General features: G+C 40.6%; 1 protein-coding gene across 1 annotated transcript in view; it reads right to left on the bottom strand.

Annotated features, from left to right (window-relative positions):
- The window catches only part of PPARGC1A (PPARG coactivator 1 alpha), a 98,110-nt gene that overhangs the window by 63,178 nt on the left and 16,154 nt on the right, over positions 1-18,778 (bottom strand). The window lies entirely within an intron of this gene.

Here is an 18,778-nt window from a genome sequence, read left to right as displayed (position 1 = left end):
TTTGTATAAGGGATTTGTAAAGAGTATTTTTCTTGCCGAAACTGGTTTGGCTCAGTGGTAGAGTGTCGGTCTGAGGACTGAAAGGTCCCAGGTTCTATTCTGGTTGGGGGCATGTACGTTGGTTGCAGGCACATCCCCGGTAGGGGGTGTGCAGGAGGCAGCTGGTCGATGTTTCTCTCTCATCGACATTACTAGCTCTCTCTCTCTCTCCCTTCCTCTCTGTAAAAAGTCAATAAAATATGTTTGTTTGTTTTTTAAAAAAGTATTTTTCTTTTCATTTAAATATGCAGCATTAGGATATTGGTTTTCTATAATGAAAGGTTTGAGATATAGAAAGCAAAGCCATAGTCAATACTTTTAACTCTTTAAAACTTCATAGTGTGATTAAAGATTAAATACAAAAAGAAGGGATCATTTTTAGTGGATTCTCTAAAACATCTCTTAGACTCGGGCAACTGAAAGGCATATAAGAAAGAAGGGTGGTACGGAAAATTCATCATGAAAGCAGTATTTACATTAGGGTCATGATACTTCATATGCTCTATTACAATGGGCTAAAAATATTATTTATTAAACAGGTAAGAAGAAAGATTTTATAAGTTATAAGTTATTACTACTATGTTACCTCATAAAAATTAAGTCCATTTTGAAGCCTGAATGTATACTAGATGAATCTCAAATCTGAGAGCTACACATGTTTCTATATCTGAATCTGATGAGCATTTAGCTTCCATGAATTTTCAGTAATGAGAATGAGGAGGGATTTCTGCAGGAAATTATTATGCTGTACCTAAAATAATTCCTGCTCCTTATTTAAACTCTCACCAAGAATATTAAAGTAATAATAACTGCCTTATGTCTCTTTAGCTGTGATGCGCAGTGATCACCAGGGGGCAGACGGTCAATACACACACCTGGAAACATGGAACAGACTGACTAATCTTAGAGGGAAGTGGAGAGGGGGGAGAGGGGAGGACGGGAAGAGATTAACCAAAGTTTTTATATGCATACTAGATAGAGGCTGGGTGCATGGATTTGTGCACCTGTGGGATCCCTCAGCCTGACCTGTGGGGATCAGGCTGAAACTGGCTCTCTGAGATCCCCTAAGGGGATCCTGGATTGCAAGATGGTGCAGGTCAACTATAATGGAAAAATAAATAAATTTGATGAAAATATGGGAAAAAATTGATAATTATTTGGTAAATCAATCATTTAATATTCCTGGAGCTCCTTCCATGTCTGAAACACCATGCAGTAAGCATGAGGTATGTAAAGAATTCATACAACAAGGAAACAATGAGTACAGCATCTGGAGCCAGACTGTGTAGGCATGAATCCTCATTCTGCCACCAACTAGGATTGGAAACCTGGGCCAAGCTACTAAACTTTTTGGGGACTCAATGCTCCATCTGTAGTGAAGATAATTATAAAATATCTGCCTCAATATTGGTGTAAGATTAAATAAATTAAAAGCATAAAGTGCTTAGAATACTGTCTGGCACATACAGGCTTTCAATAGAATCACTTATGATAAAATGTTATTTTTCTCATCCCTAATGAGTTTGTAATCTATTCAAGGAAGTGGGACAGGAACAATGAAAATATAACTCCATAAGGCTATGGATATATGACAAATGTCAGCTAAGTCATTAAGATACTGAGGTTTAGTTCTTAAAAGATTCATTTTTAGTCTTAAATAATGTTGCCAGGAATCCAAGCAAGGGAATTGTATTAAGTCATAAAAGTTTCTTTCACAGTTATATTATTTTGGCCATAAAATCCTGACAACCATTACAAAACAGACCTTTCCTAACTTTTGGGTTTTCCCTACAATCTGGAGAATGAAACATCATAAGCACACAAAACTTGATCATGAACCTATTCAACTACCATAAACATGTAGAAATTGCCACTGACCTTCTACGATAAACCTAATGGAGATACAGTCAGATAAGGCTTAGCAAAGAAACATAGCTTCAGAGAATACATTAAAAATATCCATAAACAAATATATCACCAAAGATGGGTATTACTTTTATTGAATTTTTAAAAACAATATATGTACCGTTTATTCAAGTAAAGAGGTAGAGTTTTATTTTATTTTACCTTTTGTAATTATAAACCCAGTAATTTTAGAATCATGAATACAACTTAGGAATGATCTAAAATTAAAATAGAGGGCCATTTGAAACAATTGGGAAAATATATGTATTTGTGTTTTTTATATTAAGTATATAATAGAAATCTATCAGGTCCATTTAAAAGCTTCACATAATAAGATTTACCACCAACAATAGAAAATGGCAATCCACATTTTTGCTATCATGTATACCCTTTAGTTCATTATCTGAATGTCAATAATAAAGGTGTGTTTTAATATGATAATAAGCATTGTACTAATGTGTTTGTCTCAATGGCAGGGATCACCTTTAAAAAACATTTAACGGTGTATATTTCCTAAGGAGTATCATGCCATTTAGTTTTATATTCTGAGTATTGAATATAGCAGATTCTGAATAAATCCCAGCTGGGCAAATTAACAAATGTGAGGAAAATGGGGCAAAGGAGATTTAAAAAGGTCGTATTTCAAAATAAATTAAGTTTGAATGTTTTACCAGCTGATCTTCCCACCCACACCACTTTTCACTTCTCATTTTCTTATTTGAACCTAACAGCACTAGAGACAAACAACACCTAATAGTAGCTATCTTTACAAATAGTCATCTTTACTTCCAAAGAGATGGTGACCAGAAACATAGTAGGCCTTGCAAAAGCACTTGTCAAATACATGGGAATATGGCTGAGGTAGCTGGAAGCTACTTTAGGACAAGTAAGTACATGCCGATGCTCAAGGATCTCAGCATGGCGCCTTTGCATCATATACTCTACAAATAATTTAGGTTTATTTAGTTCCTTATTCATTAAATTTATACATAATAAGAACTTACTATATTTCAGACACATAGCCCAGGCCCTCAAATAACTTCCCATCCAGTAGGAGGTACAGAATAGACTAGAAACAGTCAGATTGAGAAATCATGGGAAAAAAGAATGCAGTCGGGGCACCTAAATGCCTTAGGAACCAGAGGGGGGAGATAGCCTAGAAGTGATGTAGAAGGGGGTGACCGAGTGATAATAAAGTATTAGGCAAGCAAAGACGGATAAAGAGATGTGCTACATCTAAACACTAAAAAATATAACTTACACATAGAAAAACCCACTGTCCTATAGTAGCTGTTCAATAATAGTCATTCACTAAGGCAGTGGTTGGCAAACTCATTAGTCAACAGAGCGAAGTATCAACAGTACAATGATTGAAATTTCTTTTGAGAGCCAAAATTTTTAAACTTAAACTTCTTCTAGTGCCTCTTCAAAATAGATTCGCCCAGGCCGTGGTATTTTGTGGAAGAGCCACACTCAAGGGGCCAGAGCCGCACGTGGCTCATGAGCCGCAGTTCACCGACCACGGAACTAAAGGAATAATTATGCATGTGCTCTATTATGGGAATCATTGACCTTTGACTTTTAACTACCAACAACTTATCTTATCCTGAACCAAAATAAAGTGTGGTACTTGGAAATGTGATGCCATATTTATAGTACAAAACCAAAACACTTATTTCCCCCAACTTCACCCCAAATTGTTCACACATGCTACATGAGAGCTTACTGCCTTTCCAAAAGGTGCCACTACAACTGTAAAGAAAATCAGACTGCAGTTGTTGCAAATAGCAAATGCTGAACTATTGCAAGGAGTGTGCTGAGCGAGGATACTCTGGGTCTGTATTTTCTGTCAAGTAGTGGTTTCCACTCAAACTGGGCTAAGTAGTCATCACAAACATCATTGACTAAAATGTGGCTCATTTTAACATAGAAAATGCCTTTGCTAGTTGCCTCTCACCAGCCACATCAGAGGGAGGCCTGCGTGCTTGGAGCTGCAGGGCGCTCTGAGGAGTTACACTGTGGTTGCTCATCTTCCCTCCAAAGGTTACATTTTATGACAGAGATTAAACATCTCGCCTGTTCTAGGATTGCTTTTGAAAATTATGCATTAATGATAGCCACTCAAGCAAGTAGCTTAGTCATTTTCCTTTGGCCTTCATCTAGAGCTTCCCAATTTTGTCATTTCTTCAACAAATATTTCTTGAGTGCATACCTTGTGCTAGGAACCATGCAAAGTCCTGGGTGCAGTAGTGGATGAAAATAAGGGTTGCCCCTCCCTTGTGGAATTTACCTCGGATGAAAGGTACACGTTGGATGCACACTAGGCAGCCAGTAAACAGCCCCATTTCCCCCTCATCACAGAGGGGCTGGCACAGAGCCCAAGGGCTGGCTGCTGGACACTCCCTCCCCGGAATTTGAATCTTGCCCAGATTCTCTCGCAGTTTTGTTACCAAGGACACTGTTGGTTTTACAGAGCTATCCAGGAAGTTTGAGGTACTGAGTGTTCCTACAAATTGCCATTTACTGACTACCAATTATGTACAAGCACTGAACTATGCACTTCCTTTACATTAATTCTACATATATTACCGTATTTTTCGGACCATAAGACGCACTTTTCCCCCCCCAGAAGTGGGGGGAAAAAGTCCCTGCGTCTTATGGTCCAAATATAGCCTACACATATACTTTAAAAAAAAGTTTTTTTACTTGTCCGGCTCTGTGTGGTCTCTGTGTGCTTGCCCGGCTCTAAAATGGTTCTAAATGCTGCTGTTTACTTTACAGGGTTGATTACATGTGTTTATGACTGTGATGTTGGGTTTTAATGCACATAAAATATTTTAGGACACTATTTGTTTCAGAATCCTTTTTTCTTCATTTCCCTTCTCTAAAAACTGGTGCATCTTATGGTCCGGAGCATCTTATGGTCCGAAAAATACGGTATTTGGAAATTTTTTAAAAATGAAAAGGCTAATGTTTCTTGGCAGAGACACATGAATGGTTCCTCAGGGATAGCAAATATATGCAATTATAGAAAGCAATTTAATGCATCCCTCTGTATTCCCAAAGCCGGCACTCTACTGGGCTCATGGAAGATGCTCACTGTCAGTGTTCATGCATGTTTCTGGAATTGTGGGGTCACTATAAGGCAATGAGTACATTCTGTGGATTTCCAATGAAATGCACAGACCACAGATAGATAACTCCCCCTTGACAAATAATATCAGAGGCAAGGTTTTATGAAATGCAGCTAGTGTGTGTGTGTGTGTATATGAATTTGTATATTTAAAAGGCACATATAATTAAAATATCAGCATTATTTTCAATTCATGGAATTGCAGAGGATAGCCACTGGGTGGTAGAATTCCTACTGTTTATCTGAGAGCAAGAACCCCATCTCTTTCCCTAATGTCAAGCAATCTATGCTCATAAGATCCTCTAACATCCTTTAGAACTCTGGAGCTTTCGGGTGTTGTATCCTGACCACCTGGAATATCTGAAAGAGCACCACTGTTTCCTTTAACAGAATCATCTCTTCTCTGCTAGACACACATGGGGGCCAGACAGCAAGAGGCCTACTCTCTGCTCATCACACAAGAGCTGGCACAGGACTCAGGGGAAACCTATTAAAATTTGAACTGTGATCAGAATTCTCTTGCTGTTTTATTGCATGGCTTCTGAGCCCAATTCAACACCCTCTCATCAAGTCCATGGGCCCCTAATATCATCCTGCTCTTCTGCTTGGAGAAGTTGGAGCAGATTGAAATGTTCTTGTATTCTGTTGTTTGCTCTGAAACTCTTAAAATCCCAATGACTATAAATTCTGAATTTCTCCACAGACTAGACTCATTCTTGCAAAAATAAAGGCTTTCTTACTATTACAGTGACTATCTTTATAGACATACTTACAAGTAAAAGGTAAATATCATCACCTCCAGCTATTTATAAACTTTTTGTTCACTGTGTCAAAAAACATTTACCACATACACACTATATTCCAGCCACAGAGCAGAGCACTTTCAATCCATTATCTCAGTTCATCCTAAAACAACATAACCTCCGGGGGGGGGGGGCAGGATTTTCCATTCCCTCATTCACAACTGAATCCCAGTGACTACCAGATTTTTCATAAGGAATAAGTGATCAGTAAGATTTGTTGAATGAATGAATAATCTTCTCAGGCAGGCACTATTATACAAAATATGAAACTGAGATTTGGATGGGTTACATATCTCCGATCCCATTACAGGGAAGTGGTGAAACCTGAATTCTCTGATACTGGGACTCAATCTCTGAACCATCCTGCTATGCTACAGACTCTTGGAATACAAAAAAGAAAGAGTCATGGATGTCCAGGAGCTTGGGCAAGCCCCTCTGATTTATGGTTTCCTCCTTATGAAGTACAAATATGGCCTTCATTTGTTTGTTTGGTTTTTTTTTGGTGTTTTTTTGTACAAATGGACAATGTCATGTAGAGATAGATAATATATTGAACTTAGAAGAGGACATAAAGTCAAATCTCACTTTTGCCAGCACTAGCTTATGGACTGACAAGCCCCTTAATTCTGAGAATGCCTTCCATATTGGATGATTAAGAATTCTGTGATGATAGTATCTCCTCATAATCCTTCAAAAAATGGATGAGAATATGAGGATTAATACAAGAAGAAAAAAAAGGAGTCGGGAGCAACAAAGGAATTCCAAAGTCCAGGGAATCTAAACAAAGAGTAAAGAGGTGAATGTAGGAGGAAATAAGACCCAGAATACAAATAGTGGTGCTTGGAGAGTACTGCATACCACTGCCTTGCACTCTACCTAATAATATTCACCTACTGACCATTCTTATCCTTCATGGGATGATGGGACTCCTGGGAAAAACAATAATGCCAGGTAATACCAGTTGCTTTCTTATGTATTTGCCTTTATCCATTCAGCAATAAAGCTGTTACCATAATACCCTGATCAATAATTTGCTATCCAAACCAGAACACCCTGACCTTTAAATAGAACATATTTCAAATGAAGGGCAACTACACATAAAAATCCTTTCTCTGAGTGCCACAGGAGTGGTTGCGAGAACTCTTGATGTTTAGACAGCAATAAAACCCTGTTTTGTAAACATAACCAGAAATACAGAATGGGCACCACTTTATCTTAAACATCAGTGCACAAAAACTTGTATTATTTGAATCAAAGAATGAATAAGATGAAATGGAATCCTTGGCCTAACCAAAAATTTTGATACAGTCACCAGACCCAACCTGGCAGTTACTCAACAGATCTTGTTATTCAGGTAATTTTCCTGTCCCTTAAAAACATTTCCAGGATGGCTAGAAGATAACAAGTTAAATGCCATTAATTCATGTATTTCATTAGGCAGTACTGAATGCCTTTTGTGCACACAATTTTGAACTGGGAACTGAAGAACTCAAATGACATAAAACCCATCATTTCTACTTATAAATTTGCTGAGGGAATAACACACAGTCTTATGACGTGTTTATTGGGCTACTATTATGTGCAAAGTATTGTATATGAGAAAAAAATACGGATAAGGCATGATTTCATTCCTTAAGTGAAGAGTAACAGAAAGCCAAAATATTAAGAAAAAGGATTTACAGCCTCAAACGCAAAATGATTTGATGCCTACTAAGGGAAGGAGAATGTGAAATTTGTAAGAAATTGTTTATTTGGGGGGAATATATCTGTTTTCAATTGAATTTTACAAGAGTTATATATTTGACACTAAATTTGTCTTTCAGAACACTTATCTTACAGACTTGGTCCTCCAAATCTCTAGTTTATGAAGTCATGCCCAAGAGTTCAATAAAGAACTTCAAAGACAAGTTTAGGGTGTGTAATTGCCTGCTTTCTGGAGTAGATGCCCACAAAAACCTCGGTCAGTCAATAATGATCAAGATTATATACACTGAGGATGAAGAATATCACAAACAGTTCCTGGCCTTAGAATTTTAATCTATACTTCCAAGTATCATCCTCTGCAAATGAAAACATCTACAGCCCAGTCTGTGGTGGAAAGGATTTATGCTGATTTCCCCACTAAATAACATGAAATCTACTCCAACAAGGTCTGCAACTGTTTGGGTAGAGGTAGAATTAATCAGAAAACACTTTCTGAATTTGAGAGTTTCCTGGGATTTTAAGATTTAGGAGGATTAAAAACAAGAAGACAGAAATAGTTCTAGGCATTCAGAAAATTTGAAAAAGGCTGGGAGGAGAGGTGAGGGGAGACTCATAACCTGGCAATGCAGGTATGAAGTAAGAAAGGCAGTATATGGGTGTGGTTAAATATTTAAGTGTAGAGTTAGGCAATCCTAGTGCCTCTGGTTACTTTCTGTACCTTGGCCCTGGGCAAGTTACTTATCTAAGTCTCACTTTCTGAACTGTAAAGTGAAGTAACACCTCAACCTATCATGATGATTATGAGAATCAAATGACATTTTTTCAATTAAATTTATTGAGGTGACACTGGTTAATAAAGTTATACAGATTTTGAGTGTGTAGTTCTATAATACATCATCTGTATATAGCATTGACTTTAGTTTAATTTACTAAATTAAACTTCATAAAGCATTTTTTTACATTAAAACACTGTACAGAAATGTTCAGCCCCAGCGTCTGGCACATAATATCCAAATTTACAATTATCATTGGTAAGAAGAAATCTAGCAAATTATCGACCTCAAAGCAAAACAGAAACATCTTCCCGTATGTCAGACGAATGGGAACCCTGAGGGCCCTCCTCTCCTATGTCTACAGAATAAATATTTCCTTCAAGGCACTCTCATCACATAACTTCCATAACTGTTCCTGAGTGCAACTATTATAATTTCTTCACAGACCTCCAATAGCAGCCATCCCATGTACTGTGCAATCTACACACATTGCCTTCTTCTTCCTTTCTCCTGGATCCTTCCATGGACTATATCCACCCTCATTCTCTTATTTTCCTTAACTGACCCCACATTCTCAGTCTGCCCACAGCCATTTTTACTACTTTTTCTCTAGCTGCAGCATTGATCCTATGTGATCAAGATCTTTATCAATTCTTTCTGCACAAAGTCTCCCACATCCATCTCTTCCTTTCATTGTCAGCTTCACTCCCTGACTCAAGCCCTATCCCCTCCAGCTTGCTAACAAAAGCAGGCTTCTGCCTGCAGCCTCTGTCTAGGATAACCCTTCCGCCACGATGACAAACCCTCTAAACCTTTTCTCGCTGCTCATCCTCACTTATCACTAATATTTGTTGTGTAAGTGAGTCAAGTGCCTGGGTCTTGGTCTCCCCACTGCTAGACTAATGCTCTCCTCATATTACTTTGCAGTTGACACTTAAACAGCATGGTTTTGAACTGCATGGGTCCACTTACAATTTTTAAAATAAATACTCTGAATGTATTTTCTCTGCTTTATTGTTTTCTTAATAACAATTTCTTTTCTCTGGCTTACTTGATTATAAGAATATAGTCTATGATATGTATAGCATACAAAATATGTAGTAATCAACTTTTGGTTATTGGTAAGGCTTCTGGTCAACAGTAGGCTATTGGTAGTTATGTTTTTTGGGCATCAAATGATTATTGACTCCAGGAGCCTGCATTGTTCAAGAACCAACTGTTGTACTATTGAGATGTTCCATTCATTTGTATCTAGTTTATCTCCCACTCAATTAAATTAGCTTTTATTTTCCAATCATCTCTTGGGCTTTCCTTACTAGTCTAATGGTGTTCATACCATTGTCTCTGTCCAGTTTGCTATGCCAACCCCTAGCATAAATTCTGGCACATAGTAGGTGATGAAATAGTATATGCTAAGTAAAAATGAGATGAAAGCTGATGTCAAAGATACTTTCCTTCCTCTCTTCCAATGGAAATTTCTCTCCATCTCAAAAATGTATTTCAGAGGCTGCCTCCAGAGCCTGGCTTTGCTCTCCCCGCACAGGTCTCATGGGTCTCTTCTCACCTCTGAAAATCCTCGAGCAGTTTGCTGACATCACATTTCCTTACGGGACAACTAGTTTTGAATGGAAACTAAAAGCAGGAGCTAGGACCCTGACTCTTATATTCTACATAGTGCCTGAAATAGGACTTTGTGGAGTGACCATCCACATTTCACCCATTGTGTCCCATGGTTAAGTCTTGCTTTCTTGTGAAGCTATGCATCCGAGAGGAAAATAACCCCCAACGTCCATGTACTTCTTGTGTGCCATCATTTCTGGCAAAGTTCTAGGCAAACAGAACTGAATGACAATGCTTGATTCCACAGCTCAGTAGGGCGCGTGCGGGATATGACACCTGCGGGAGTAGCTGGAACACTGCCAGGAGGTGGGGGCGGGGGCAGCAACGGAAGCTGTGATCGCCTAAGCACAAGTTAGTGAAGACTAAAGAGAAATGCCCGGGGAAGTAGGAGAACCTTCACCTAGGAACAAGAAGGAAGTCCTTGGCAGCAGACGGAATATAGAGAACAAAAAACAGAAGGAGTGACCCCAAGATGTGTGGTTTGAGGGGAAAACAGCAAACTGGGTTCTGATCCCTGAGAGCACACAAACAAGAAGTTAGGCAACCTGGTGCGCACCGTGCTGCAGAGTCCTCCTGCGCTAAAGATTAACAGCAGGTCTTAAAGGGGACAAAAGATCAGGAGCCAGCCTGCAGAGCCACAAACACCTCAGTGGCAGCAGGCAGCAAACTGCAGGGTGATGGATGTCCACAGCCCGTGCATTCTCTGCATAAATAGGCAGCATTTGATCACATAACCGTCTATGGAGCATCTCAAAAAAGCAGAAATACCCTTGCAGGTGGCTATACAACCAGCCAGGGGTACTGAGGCTTCCTGATAGAAAATACAAATTCCATCCTCCTGATATTGAGAAGAAGCTGTGGCAACCAGGACATCGGAGTCCTGGTTAATACTAACTCCTAAATTCCTGATCTGTGGGAGAACAGAAACCATGCGTAACCAAGAGCAATGATCAGCACTCAGCCCAATAGAATGTTTATGAGAAAGCTGATAATTGAGGCAGATCCTCTCTGTAAGACAGAACACCCAGGCATGGTGCAAGGGACACAAGTACGATCTCTGCAAATGCCCTCAGCTTCCCTGGGTGCCATGATGTAAGCATGGAGATCATATTTTAGCAATTCAGTGACGAGGCACCTTGACTGAGGTCCTGCTTTATACACCTTGCTGCCCCTGCCCACCACATCTGGAATGACGCCTGGCATATCATATGAGTTCAATCAATATCTAGCCAGTGATTGCTAGACAGGTAGCATCTGTGGCTACAATCCAGCCCATATCAACCTGGCAAACCCAGTCTTCTGGATTCCAGTTAACTGGCCCACTAACCTTTGCTGATTAACAGCATTGTGTCTGATGAGCAGAGTAGATCAGACTACATTGAATATTGTACTCCACCCCTGTGGTTAGAGGATTTAAACTGAAATAGCTCACACCAATGCCTCCAAACACACACACACACACACACACACACACACACACACACACAGAGGCAGAGAAGGTTGTGAACAATGAAGGGCTGATAAAGTTGTTTGTATACACTATATAGACACAGATAGACAAGAATTGACAGAGCAATAGTCTCACCAAGAGTTGTTAATATGTAAGAAAGAAAGATACCGGGAATAGCCAGCCAAGTGTTTTAAAACTGCATTTTCTTGGCTTTCTGCTTTTAAATTACACACTGCAAAGTCACCGAGGAGAAAGCTTTAAGAAAACTTTCATTTGCTATGGTACAGCTCGCCGGTCTTCCTTTGCCTAAAAAAATAAATAAATAAATAACCCCCCTGGAAACGCTTCTTTCTTCTCATAGACATTAATAATGATCGCTTGAACTGTAAAGATTTGGTTTTACTGAAGGTAATGGAGTAATGTTTATTTCCATTAGACTGGGCCTATAAAATCCTCTTTTTATAACCGTGAGCCCTACAATTTCAAAACAGCAAAGCTTGACATTTTGGTCTCTGACAGGCAACACTTAATATTGGGATATTTTAAAAATCTATATGGAAAAAGCTCTTAATACAAGATAGGCCAAACATTTTCCCTGCAAATGGTTTGTTTTAGCTATCTCTCTTCCTCCTGGACAGACCGGGGAAAGCAGACAGCTTATTGGCTTAGTTCGTTAGGCCAGGTTAAAGGATGCAACGCCGAAAGGCTCTTAGAGGAGCTTACCCCGAGCTAAAAATAGCAGGCACTAGAGAATTATCTTAAATACGACCAAATTTGTTCTGTACTGTGAATGCAGATAACTAGAATATGTTTCCATTTTTGGTCATTTGGGGGCTTTTTCCCCCCTCCTTTTAGTTTGGCTGGCCATAGCTGACTATTTAACTCATTTCCGACTCAATTTGTCACATTTGTTCTCAGAGATTCGGCCCCAAGTGCTAGACTGAGGAATTCTTATTTCTCTCTGCTGCTTTTGTTAAAATCTAATGAGGTGTGAGACTGCTGGCTCAATGTAGACAGGCCTTTTTGGAAGGCAGATTCATAGAAAATGTTATTAAGAGCCTACTATGTGCCTCCTTTCGCTCAACCTTTCTGTCTTCCCCCTAAGTGGTGAGAAATGCAGTTTCCTCCATTTTATAACTCAATGGGCTGTTTTACTTTCAATGTGAGAATCTCCTGCGTTAATAATCTACCAACAAGGATCAATTGTCCTATCTGCTCACCCCTTTCAGGGACAATTTTTAATGCTTGGAACTTTATTTCTAAGTTTACCACCAAATCCATCCAGTTATCTTATAATTAGTGATTGAAGACTGTCTTTTCCACCAGATAATCAACTCTTCTTTTTTCATAAGAATGATTTTATAGCCTGACCAGTGTGGCTGACTGGTTGAGTATTGGCCAATGAACCAGGAAGTCACAGTTTACTTCCTAGTCAGGGCACATGCCTGGGTTGTGGGCTTGGTTCCTAGTTGTGGGGGTGCAGGAGGCAGCCAGTCAATAAGTCTCTCTCATCATTAATGTTTCTCTCTCTTCCTCACTCTCCCTTCCTTTCTGAAATCAATAAAAATATTTTTAAAAAGAATTCTGTATCTAATACATCCTTGTGTTTTGAGTACCTGAGTTGTTCCCTGGCCCATGGTTAGTGCACTTTAGATGTTGATAAATGAGTCAATTAGAGCATTCTGTGTAATAAACTGTATATTGAATGTAACACATGAGTCAGCTTATAGACCTGAGCTGGGTAAGCTGTTCCCTTCTAAAAAGACAGTACATCAAGGCCTTTGCTAAAATAGCAAAGATGAGCATTCATTCCACTGCTCTATAAAAAACAGTAAGAAATTTGGGTACATGGGACCCTCTCTTTGCTCTTTTTTTGTATCCTGATTTCTATGATCACAGCCTATAAATGAAAGCAAGGCCACAAACATGTATAAGTTCAGAAAAGCCCAAATGCCTTGTGAAATTAGACATCCTTCACCATCCCACCCTTTTATCCTGTGCTTGATTTTTCCAAGGTATCAGGTAACTCCTCTACAAGGATGGCACAATAAACTTGTTTAGTCATATGATCACTTTCTACAAGAGGTAAGTTCTTTTTATTATAATTTTTATAAGAAAACTTCAATGATAACAAAATATTTTCAGTCCTGTTAAGATTGGATGTACTGAGAGGATCAAACAGGTTAGGAAGCATGGGCACAGTATGAAGACAGCAAACTGAGTCCCTGTGGCCATGCATCTCCTGAGTTCCCAGGTGAAAGCTGCTTCCTGGTATGGAGGCCCAGTTACTCGAATGCTCTGAAACCCCGTAAGAGACCTATTTTTTAGCTCTTTGTTGAGTGTGAGAAATGTTTCCTCTTTGGTGGAGGAGAGGAGTCAATGCTCAAGGGCCATTATGGAAATATGGTGGTGCTTTCACATGCCAGCGCACATTGGCTTAACACAGCCACATGTCTTGGAACCACCATTAAAATCACCCATGTATTTTAATCTGAGCACCAAGTCTCCTCAGTGACTTAGAAGGCAAGTTCACAGCCACCCTGGCAGGCACACAACATACTGCTGTCACTATTGGCTCCGTTTACAAACCATCTCTTAGAGAACATGCTCTCAGATCTTTGATATGTCTTATTTTTAGCATGATTGGTCTGAATGGCTGAAAGGTCATATTCTCTCTCTCTCTCTCTCTCTCTCTCTCTCTCTCTCTCTCTCTCTCTCTCAGTTTGGTAGAACTGCTGTAAATCCATCCATTAACAGACATCAAAATAGTGCTCTAATGTGCATGGATTTGCACTGGGCAATGAGGAGGTGACGAGGCACCAGCTGAAGGCATATCCTTTTCCTCACACAGTTCACAATACAACTTGAGGGACACGATCACCTAGAAGGTTATAGCCACAATGCAAAGGCTGCCACAAAACAAGAAAATACCCCTTTAGTCATGGAACAATAAACACTGACTTTGTGCCCAAGAGGGCCACCAATAGTGCCCTAAAGTCAGGGACTTAATAGTCCCTCCTTTGCCTGGTAAGAGCTCCAACTGAACACAGACCAAAACAATCCGCCTTTAGAATAGCTCCTTGTTATAATACAATTTATGAAAATGGTGCCTATGGAAAACTGGACTCTCACTACCACAGACTTATTTCCAGGGGCACTCAAAGGAGGACAGGTTTAATTTCTGACAAGCCCCAATGGCATGCCTCTCTCCATTCCTGCCTCTGCACTTAATTTGCATTGACACTCTCCTTTCTACTGCACAGCTCCACAGAGGGCCGTGAGATGGCAGGGCAGCCAGCCTTGCACACAGCCTGGAACCAGCTTTCATGCTCTTAGATGAAAGGTCAGGTGGAAAGGCCCACCACTGGCACCATTAATCTGGTCACCCAGAGACCATCCGCTGGCTCAAGAATAGCTTATAGGTGAGTGATGGACAGGGTCATTGCTGGCTGACTGTATCAGGGGCTATTATGACAGTCATAAAGAGAAAGGGAAAAATTGAACAAGGGAAGAATTACTCCTGAAAGGGACATGAAGAGAGATACAAATGCCTTCATACAAAAGATAAGCGTGAGAAAGTACCAGGGGAGCCGGGCTGCTCACGGTTCTTAGAGCAGACAGCATTCTTTGAAATTGCCAAAGTTTGAATATTAATGAGGGGTCACTACCTACCAAAGCTCAGGTCCAAATAGAGAAACCTGAGCTGTCCATTCTCCCCCCTCAGGTGAAAGGTGAAAGAACAGGATGAGAAAGTTTGGATAAAGAAGACATGGTGATAGCATTCCTTGGGTTTCTAGACAGAAATTAGACTTAAGGAATGCAACCCTGTACATTATCTGAAATCCTTTATTCAAAACCAAACAGCACATTTTAGCAATTATTTTGCAGTTGCTAAGGTTGTTGATTTATTTACAAGGATCATCAAACAAAATGGGGGAAAGGAGGACCTAGTCACAGTACTAATATTACAGTTTAGTTGGGCTCCAAATGAATATATGCATTGTCCAGTGGTGGTTAATATAGAGACTAGGTAGGAAAGCATGATGGGTGGGAAGTAATTTCATTCTACAATAACATAAAGTGGGGAGGTTAGTTTTAAGGATAACTTTGCTGAGCTGTATTCATCTTGACCCCCGAGTAGTCTGTATTTACTATTGGCAAAAAAAAAAAATAATAATAATCAGTGGTCTCTTTATCAGAGGAAATTTTGACAGTTGTGTATTTTAAAGGGAGGAAATAATCTAACAGATGATACAATGAAGTTCCATATTTCATGGAGCATTCTCTTATTTAGCTCTGCTACCTAGGAAAGACTTACAGGATGACATCAAGGCTCCAGGAACATGTTGGGGCTCTAAGCATAGATATGTGTGTTGTATTCATGCCTCATTGACCTCCAATCATCAGGCCATATTCCCCAAAGGCATTTGTGCAGATGAACCAAGAAGGTGATCACACTTGAGCACCACATTTTTTTTATTAACACATTTAATGAAAAGATTTCTGAATCATCTACATATTTCCCCCCATCCAAAATACTGTAAGAATTGATTTCGTTAGCTTGCTGTGATGTTGCAAAGTGACTATAGGGAGCCATTTAGAAATACAGCCCTGAGAAATACAGGGCTATTTGCTTTCACACATATGGCCCGAGACAGTCATATTCTGGGTGTTTGTCTACTTTCAGGAGTTCTTAGTCTTATCTCTTTTAGTCAGGGCCCACTTCCTGCTATGATCTCCTTAACTTTCTAAATTATTTCTTCTTATCTCTCCTGTGCTTGGGAAACAGATAACTCAAATGGCTTACATTGTACGTAAGACAAAAGGAAGCTAGTGTGAGAGCTGGACAAGCTCATCTGGGAATAAAATGCAGTTGGTTCTTGGTATGATATTTCCACATCTGTTTGGCTTTGCAGAGACATTTTTTACAAATGGTGTGTTTCCCAGCTACATTTCAGACAATTAATAATACTGAGTTAATAATGGCCAGAGAAATGAGGTCTACTAATATGAATTATAAAAATAACCACCGTGATTAAGTAAAATGCACCTTACCTATGGAGCATGCATCTTTTCTTTCAGCTCCAAAACATGTAGCTGCAAATAGCAATAAATCAGCAATGGAAGGGAAAAGATGGGGGCTGTGTTTTGTCTTTCTGTTCCACAGATCCAGTGGGGAGGTCACACAGGACTGTCTGAGGGTACCGTGCCTTTTGCTGACTCAGAGCAAAAACACATTTGTCATTCAAAAGAGAAACGAAACAGAGCATGGATCATACTACCTGGATCTCCAGACTCGGTTATCTGCCAGCACCAGGCAACCGTCAGTTTTCCCCAAATGCATTTAAAACACAGAAAAGTCTTCGCTTCTGTGTGGACAGGATGTCTCTGTCGCCTTTTTAAGTTGGAACAAACATCATCAAGCAGTCCAGACTAGCTGTGTCCCAAGAGAAACCGACACAGATTCCTTTAAGACTGTAGTAGCCGCCTCAGCTCCAGTGCTGAGATGGGCGGGTGACAGGATTAAAGGAGCTAGAAAGTGGCTTTGTGACCTGACATAACATGCAAAGCTATTGCATCCAGAGCCCTGGAATCGGGGACCAGCTGGGGAAAGAATTCCTATGTCCTGTGCAGCATCGCTGTGTTCGGATGCCCCGGTGGGGACAGAGGTGAGCCCGCTTGTCAGGTAGCACTGCCTGGAAGAAAAAGCCAGGCTGCCGTGTGCAGCTCAGAGGAGAGCAGGGTGTTGCTACGAAGCATGTGCTGGCAAGACGCAGGAAGATCCTGACATAAGAACATTTCTGGACAGAATCTGAGCTGGCAGGGATCCCTGAACACCCAGGGCAACTGTGTCTGGAACACAGAGGCTCCAACTTCTCATCTGAACAAATGACATGGCACCCAAGGAAGCTAAGGCCCTTAGGCCAAGAGCCCATGGAAAAACCAAGGGCATTCCTATAATAGAGGCCCAGTTTCCCTGTGTAAGCACTGTTCACAAGCAGAAATAAACTTCGCAGAAAGGATGGGGAAGAAGAGATTTAGTGGGAGCATTATAGGAAAGCCACAGCAAACTGTGTGAAAGGCTCAGCGGATGGGCAAGGAGAGGAAGGGGAGAGGAAGCATGCCCCCTGGAAGGGACAGGACTGTCCTTGCATGGGACTGCCCCATGAGACAATAAGAAGAAGGCTCCAAGAGATCAAAAAGCCACATGTTAAGGATGTCAAATAGAGGAAAATAATGTGCCAGCCCTGCCAGCAGGGTTGAAACATCATTCTCAGAGAGAAAGGTCAACAGACCCTAAAAGGCACAAAACATTTTTTTCCAAAGGGTTCCCCACATGTGTTGCCAGGGGCACCGCATTCTTGTCCTATTAGCCTTGTAAGCTGGTTAACAAGCTTTCTGCTGGCAGCCTCACTCTCTTCCCCGAAGTTGCCTTCCTCTTGTCTTCCCACATCAAGTGCAAGAAGCAAACTGCTGTTTGTATCAATACGCGATGTGATGTGGAGAACACTGCAAATCCCAGGTCTCTCAGTATCAGGTGCTCGGCCCCACCACACAGCATTCACTGGCCCTTCCACCTGTGCTCTAACTTTGCAATAGAAAGTCCCAAGAGTGTGGAGGAATGCTCTCTACAAATTCCACTTTAACATCAAGGTGAATACGCTGCTGAGCATGGTAAGTGAGCCGATCCAGAGAAGGGCAGAAGTGATCTGTCAGCGATGACCTGGATACCAGGCAGGTGGGGATGTCCCTGCACCATTTCCTGGCCAGAGAGCTGATTTCATTTAACTCCAAAGGCCTGTCTTCATCAGGAACCATGAGCTTCCTGGAGCCACAGACCATGCCACCTTTGAATCATTTTATCCCAGACATTGGCATGCCCATGAGCACTCTCATGGTTGACAACAATTATTTTATTTTTGATGAATGGTAAATAAACCAGTGAGAGAACAGAGAAACTTTTCAAATCCAGAAGCAGGAGCATGGGAAAACCTGCAACAATGGAGACCCAGGGCTTTGGCCAACATGTCATTTCTCACGGGAGGAAATGGGACCACCCCACCAATGGTGACCTGGAATGACACGCTACTGACTGCAGTTACAGACTGTAATACCTTCTGCCTCCAGAGCCTTGGAAGGAAGTTGGGGAGGACCTGAACACATGGAAGAATTTCTCAAAAGTGAAAAACGTCCTCAGCATCCATTTCTATTCATGCCTTTGGTGCAGAAATATTAGCCACCGTGGATATGCTCTACATTGCTCCCTCGCTACTGGTGAGCACCTTTCATTTTCCCTCCTGCCTCTTTCCTACCTGCGGCATATTTGGATCGATCATGTCTTTTCTGCACC

The sequence above is a fragment of the Pipistrellus kuhlii genome, unplaced genomic scaffold, assembly GCF_014108245.1.
Source record: "Pipistrellus kuhlii isolate mPipKuh1 unplaced genomic scaffold, mPipKuh1.p scaffold_m20_p_1, whole genome shotgun sequence".
Taxonomy (NCBI): Eukaryota; Metazoa; Chordata; class Mammalia; order Chiroptera; family Vespertilionidae; genus Pipistrellus; species Pipistrellus kuhlii.
This window is presented reverse-complemented; position numbering and strand designations above follow the sequence as displayed.